The 6690-nt window shown below is 46.9% G+C and overlaps 1 non-coding gene across 1 annotated transcript; it reads left to right on the top strand.

Moving 5' to 3' along the window:
- The first annotated feature begins 6309 nt into the window (after nt 1-6309).
- On the top strand, nt 6310-6428 carry LOC136654707 (5S ribosomal RNA). The gene has a single exon (XR_010794613.1). It is a non-coding gene; the product is annotated as a 5S ribosomal RNA (ribosomal RNA).
- Nucleotides 6429-6690: the final 262 nt, after the last annotated feature.

Below are 6690 nucleotides of genomic sequence, written 5' to 3'. Positions count from 1 at the left end.
CAAGGAATGCTGTGGGGTAAGGGGCAGACGAAGAGGGGTGAGAGAGACAGACACTGCTGAGGTGCTGGGAGACCCCAATGATCATGCAGGCTGCCCTTTCCGCAATGCCGCTTCTGCTGAAGCGTCATTTCGCAGACCACCTCTCAATTGCTGAGCTGCAAAGTGATGCTCCAGCAGAAGTGGTGTGGCTGAAAGGGTGGCCTGCATGTTCATTGGGCTCTCCCAGCATGACAACTGTGCTCTTTCATATCTTGAAATACGAACAGGATTTGCATACTTTCTCATCCTTCATTTGCAGGTGATTTGTTTCTGTCTGAGGACAAAGTGCTTATTTCTGCTCACCCTCTGATAATGACATCACTTCCTGCTTCATGATGACACTTCTGGCCCTCAGCAGGTGCCACGATTGCTATTCGGCCCACTGTATAAAACATGTTTGAAACCCCTGGACTAGATGGTCCAGGGCTCTTTTGACTCAATTATTCTCTGATGATGAACAATCTCTCTAGGCTTCTCTTTTTTCCCCTCTTCCTTCATTCCTTTCCCCATGACGTCTTACATGATTTCCGATACAGTAAGTATTTCTCTGAAACTTAATAGTAATCATTTTCTGTTTTATGAAAACGGTTAGAAATTATATCTGTAATCAGATGCTCCTTTGCCCACCATGAGGAAAGCCAAACTTCTCACAACCCCATTGTAAGACTACACCACCAAATTCATAGAAAAGTCCAGTCGGAAGCTCTGTCATTGAGGTCATCAGCGAAGGAGCCATAAGGAAAGGATTGTAATCTCTGTGGGTGGTGCTGTCTTCAGATGATTGGAGACAGCAAGAGTGGGAGGAGGAGGCAAGTGATATAAGAACTTCTAAAATGTACTGAGACACAGGACAGAGAGCAACCTGTCTGGAGCAACAGCTTCACGTTTTGACACTGCAAATTTGGATTTAAGGTAAATGTGAACTTGGGAACCCTGGGCAGTTTTCTGGGTAGACTCCATCCCTGGCGAGGTGCATCTTCCCTGGGGTTGGTAGAGACTCTATCACCATTGCAAACACTGCAGTGGTTTCCCCCTTCCGGTCTGAAGTAGGAAATTCTACATAAGTAACTGCTATGCCTTTGGGAAAATGGTTTTGGATGGTCTTGGATTTGAGGGGTGATCCTGGGGAAGGGTTGTGATGGTGAAGGAGAGAGGCAATTGACCAGAGGAATAAAAACAAAGCCAGTTGTTTGCAACAGTTTACAAAGAATCCATATTCAGTGTAGCTGGTGAGCCATCCAGAAATCTATCTTGCAAGCCAGGGACACCCTGGGAGAGTCTTCATTGATGCTCATGGGATCTTCAGCAGTCCTTACATTGAGCATAACATTTCCATCACATTTTTTGAAATAATTAACTTATTATTGAGCAACAACTCAATCAGAAATTAGAAGCAGAGCACCTTTCTAATTAGAACCACGTCCAATGAGATTTTAGATGTGACCGGGGGAAGCTTTCTCTATGCATCAGGTGTAATGATGGGCATTCTCTTAAGAGGACTGTGACTCCCACCTCGATAATGAAAGGTGCTATAATTCATTAATATGAATGAGGGTATAGGCCATGATGATATTGTAACTGGTAACTCATTAAAATACAGTGGCACAACTCAAATATTGTGCATGTTTCTTCAGCTTGAACAAATACTTTAATGGGTCCATCTTCCTATCCTCTTCAGTTGGAAGAATAGTTTTATAAGAACATATGCAGACCCCTGCTAGATCAGACTAAGGCACCAACTAGACCCGTGCTTCTCAACCAGTGGTATGGGTACCACCAGTGATACTTGAGGTGGTGTCTGGTCGTACACATGGGACCCCTACAGCAAGACCAGGAATGAGACACAACGAACGGTGGTAGGAGGCTTGAGACAGCAGGCAGAACTCCAAAGCATGCTTTTCCATGCTTGAAAAAGCCCTGCTGTCCATCCTGAGCCTCTTACTGGTGTTTGACACATCGCATCTAGCTCCAGGCACAGAAGTAACTGGTGATGATATCATCCCATTCACCTCTGGTGGTACATCGAATAGGTGGACCATGTGAAGTGGAGGACAAACCTTGAGAAACACTGAATTAGACCAGTGTCCTTTTTGCAAAGGTGTCTGAGCCAGAGGTGTTTAGAAAGCCTACAAGCAGAGCGGAACAAAAATGGCCCAAGCTTCATCTTGCTATAATCCTGCACAGCCCTCTTCTTGCTATCTTGCCCTACAGCTCCCAAGTCTGGCCCTGATCAGGTGGCTACCTCACAAGGTTGTTGTGAAGACACAAGAGGTAGGGGTGTCTTTTGCGGGATGTGCCCCACACCACATTGTTGCTTGTGCCAACAGAATGTCCCCAGCTGCTCAACCGGAAAAGCGCTCTTGCCTGAGGGATCTCCCTGACAGGTCAAGCAAGAGCCTAAAGGAGTGGTTCCCAAACTGTGAGCTGTGGCTCCCCAGGGAGCTGCAGAAACCAGCCGGAGGAGCCACAGAATCCTCCTGAAAAATCCGACACTCTATACAACGAATAGGACTGTTGCCCTAATGGGGAGCCATGGCCAATGCCATGCCAATTGGCCAGTGCCAATGATCAAGGGAGTGGCCATTCAAAAAAGTTTAGGAAGCACTGGTCCAAACAATAATCAAACCCCATAGCAGGTTAAAGAAGACATCACTCTTCAGAGGACCTATGTGCCCAATGACGTTATAAGTCCCTCTCCACTTTATTGCATCTTTGTTACAGTGACATTAATTGAGCTCTCTGACGAAATGGCCCTTCATTTTTTTTCACTAAAAAGAGAAACATCATAGCATCTGACAAAAATAGAAGAGCTTCTTGTGAACAGCGTTCCCATAAGGCTTTGAGCAAAATGCAAATTGAGCACTTTGCTATGCACTTTGGTTCACTAGGCTTCTCCACACCTCTTCTTCCTGTTCAGACTAGGACAGGAAGAGCTAAACATGCTAAGGCTTTCACGGCTGGAATCCATATTGAACTATAAACAGTTTTTCGGGCTGGGTGCTGTGGTCTACCTTCATTACCTAATGAGCCTAAACCAATCCTGAAGGGGGAAAAGCTCCAGGAAGAGCTGTTTCTTTCCAAGATGGAAAAAGGATTGGAGGGAACTGGAAGGCAAAACAGAGATCCGTCTTCCCTTCAATGGGTCAGCATTTCTTTTGATGGGGGGGGGGGCTGCTGTATCTTTTGGGTAGAAGCAGTTTTAAAACAGCCTGGGCTGAGAGTCCCTGTTCTTTGTTTTTCTTTGGCTTGTTCTTCCTCCCACCCCCCACTTCCCCACTCTTGCTTGATGAATTGGGCTTACAGAATGGACAGTTTTTTCCTGTGATGTTCATCAGACGCAAATCTTAGGGGATAGCCCCAGTGCTCTGTGGTGAGTGTGAGGAAAATCTGTAGTGAGGGTAAGGGTGGAAAATCAAGTTAAGTGACCCAAGTCAGAGTCCCAAAAACTTTTCGCGGACTGGTGCTTACTCGAGTCACGCATGTCAAAGACTCAGGCAAACACTCGAGTCTGGTGCTGCTGGCTCAGAAAGTGCCATGGATGTGGACAACTTGAGTGGCCCAGACACGGCTTGGGGGTGCTGCTTGCACACTCTGATGTTGCGTCACTTCTGTCTCACCCAAAAGACCTTGTGTGGTGCTGAGGCTGAGCATTTGGATTTGTGCAAGCAGCAGCGACTAGCAGTGGGGTACGTTAGCGTCAGGAGGCAAAGACAGGGGCTGACTGGGGGTGGAGGAAAATGATTAATTTTGTGTGTGTTTTGTTTTGAGGCTATTGGGCTGCAGAAATAATCAGTTGCAGGAGTGACAAACTGGGTGCTGCTCGTGTCCTGAACACAAGGAAGGGAGGTGCTTCTTCTTGTCCCATTGGTTGGAGAATGCATCCTGATTTTGTGTTTCTGGAAGAGGGAGAGCCCTCTTGTCCCTTTTCCATAGGGACAAGTGGGTTTTGCAGGGAGGGGCAGGAGGCAGTGGCGGACCTTCTATTAGATTTGATGGGGCAAATGCCCCAGGTGCAAACCTCTAGAAACCCATGGAAGGCCCTCTGAGGCTCCGGATGGGGTTGGAAACTATGGTTCCGGTTTTCTGGAAGCACAGTTTATAGCATCAGGGAAGCATCCCTGACACAGGCTCAGGTCCCACGAGGCTCTGTGAGCCTCAGGTGAGTGGGGGGGGGGGATTTCCGCATGGAGTGGGTGGCTACAGCCCATGGGGGCGCCATCGCAGATCTTTGCCCAAGGGCGCGGGGCTGGGTAGGTTCACTACTGGCAGGAAGAGGCAGGGGAAGCTGGGTAGAGGTCGTCCCTGGAGCGATAGAAAAAGAGCTACCCATGGCTCATGCGCTTGAACTTCTGCCTTCATTTGAAGAACAGCATGGCTTTCGTTTACTTCTGGGATAGGTGGGGACATCAGGGGAGTTTTTAAAGAGAACTCCGACATAAACACACACCCCAGCAGCAGCTCCGTCTTATTCTGCAGAGCCGCGACTGATTTTTTTGTGGAAAAGACTCGGGACTTGAGTCTTTTAGAGTCCCCAAAATGTTCTGGGCGACTCAGAAAGTCTGTCCATTAGGGCTTGTTTTTGAGGTGAGTTAAAGGGGGCGGAGACTTGTGACTCAGCTGGAGTTAAGCCACACTGGATTTATTATTTATTTATTTTTTATTTTTCACATTTTTATACCGCCCTTCCTCCAAAGAGCTCAGGGCGGTTTACACAGCTGCTCCTCCCCTCTTTCTTGTCCTCACAACAACCCTGTGAGGTAGGTGAGGCTGAGAGAAAGTGACTGGCCCAAGGTCACCCAGGAAGCTTTGTGGCTGAGGGGGGATTTGAACCTGGATCATCCAGGTCTAAGTCCACCTCCCAAACCACTACACCACCCTGGCTCTCGTTCCAGAGATTCCAGAGATTTGCCCGTCTCTGGAAACGGGTCAGCTGTAGTTGCCTGCTTGTTTCAAAAGGGGGTGGTCAGCCTCCAGACTCACAGGAAGGAATCTGCTTTTCTATGAGAGCTCCTGAGTCCCAGGTGCACCAGGTGCAAAACGGTGGCTCAGGGGTGGAGCTAATTACCGAGTTATTGCAGATCAGACATTCTAACTAGGACAGAACTCCAGCATTGGCTAGCAGAGTTCCAGAAAGATCAGGTGAAAGGCAACCACTGAATGCTCGTATTTCACAGGTGGGGAGAACTGAGGCTGAGGCCTCACTGGATGCAATAGTCATCCTATAGTCGGGCCCTTGTGAATTAAAGTGAAATAGATGCCACTGGGGGAGGGGAATCAAGAAGGGAGTGAAAGAGGAGAGTTTTGGTGCTAGTGATCTCCCTCTAGAAGCAAATAATAACTGCAGGGAGGGAGATCACATTCATCAGGATCCTGGCATAGAGGCAAAGAAACCTCTCCCCACCATGGTCCCGATCCCTACCCCCCCTCCAGCTGCTTTTCACTATTTAAGAAAATGTCTCCACGGGGATCAACAATGCAATTCATGCCAATTCATTCATCTAGTCTGACTCTGAGAGACGTAGTTGGCTCAAGGCCAGCCACTGCAGAGAATGTTTTTGATACTTGTAGTTTTCAACACCAAGATGTCTCTGCACACTTAAGCACAAGGTGCCATTTTACAGCTGGGGTACACTGGGAATACTCTGTCGGTGACTGTAGCCTTTCTTGTGACAGCTAATGTGAAATCATTTGGCACCAGAAGCTTATGGGCAGCTGCATTTTTTTTAAATCCGTTTGACTTTAAAAGAAGAAATTATGCCAAATATATATATATATTTGTTTGTTTGTTTGTTTGTTTGTTTTTTGTTTTGCTTGCCTTAGTCAAACTTAATGTTTATGTCACATGCAAATAACGGTTATTAGTAATAGGTGACTTCACCGGTTCACCCTGAATCACGTCACATTGACTCAGAAAATAAGCTGAAGTACTTTAAAAAGGAAGGAAGGAAGGAAGGAAGGAAGGAAAGAAAGAAAGAAAGAAAGAAAGAAAGAAAGAAAGAAAGAAAGAAAGAAAGAAAGAAAGAAAGAAAGAAAGAAAGAAAGAAATCGCTGCACTTATATTCTCAGTCAGTCTGACTTCAAAAACTATTGCCCCTTCCTGCCTTCTCACCCACTCAGGTATCCCAATTCCATTGCACCTTTAAACAACATTAACCCAATTGGAGTAGCAGCAATGCTGTTGCTCTGACTTAAAGAAAAAAGAATTTGTTCCCTCTCCCTCTCCGGTACCAGATCCATGGGAGTGACATCATGAGTACATGAGACATCATGGTCTACGGCCATACTACCCTGAATGTGCCCAATCTCGTCTGATCTTGGAAGCTAAGCAGGGTCAGCCCTGGTTAGTACTTGGATGGGAGACTGCCTGGGAATACCGGGTGCTGTAGGCTTATATGGTGTGCTCCCTGGGCATTTGGTGGGCTGCTGTGAGATACAGGAAGCTGGACTAGATGGGCCTATGGCCTGATCCAGTGGGGCTGTTCTTATGTTCTTATGTACTGTACTGCGTGACACCAACCCTACTGGTGCCACTGGGAAGGGGATGCCACTGATGCCACTGGGTGATGACAGGGGCAGGGGGTAGACCAGAGGTGGGTCCTCAGTCTCATATTTATTTATTTATTTATTTATTTATTTATTTATTTATTTAGT

Source organism: Tiliqua scincoides, chromosome 5 (genome assembly GCF_035046505.1).
Source record: "Tiliqua scincoides isolate rTilSci1 chromosome 5, rTilSci1.hap2, whole genome shotgun sequence".
Taxonomy (NCBI): Eukaryota; Metazoa; Chordata; class Lepidosauria; order Squamata; family Scincidae; genus Tiliqua; species Tiliqua scincoides.
This window is presented reverse-complemented; position numbering and strand designations above follow the sequence as displayed.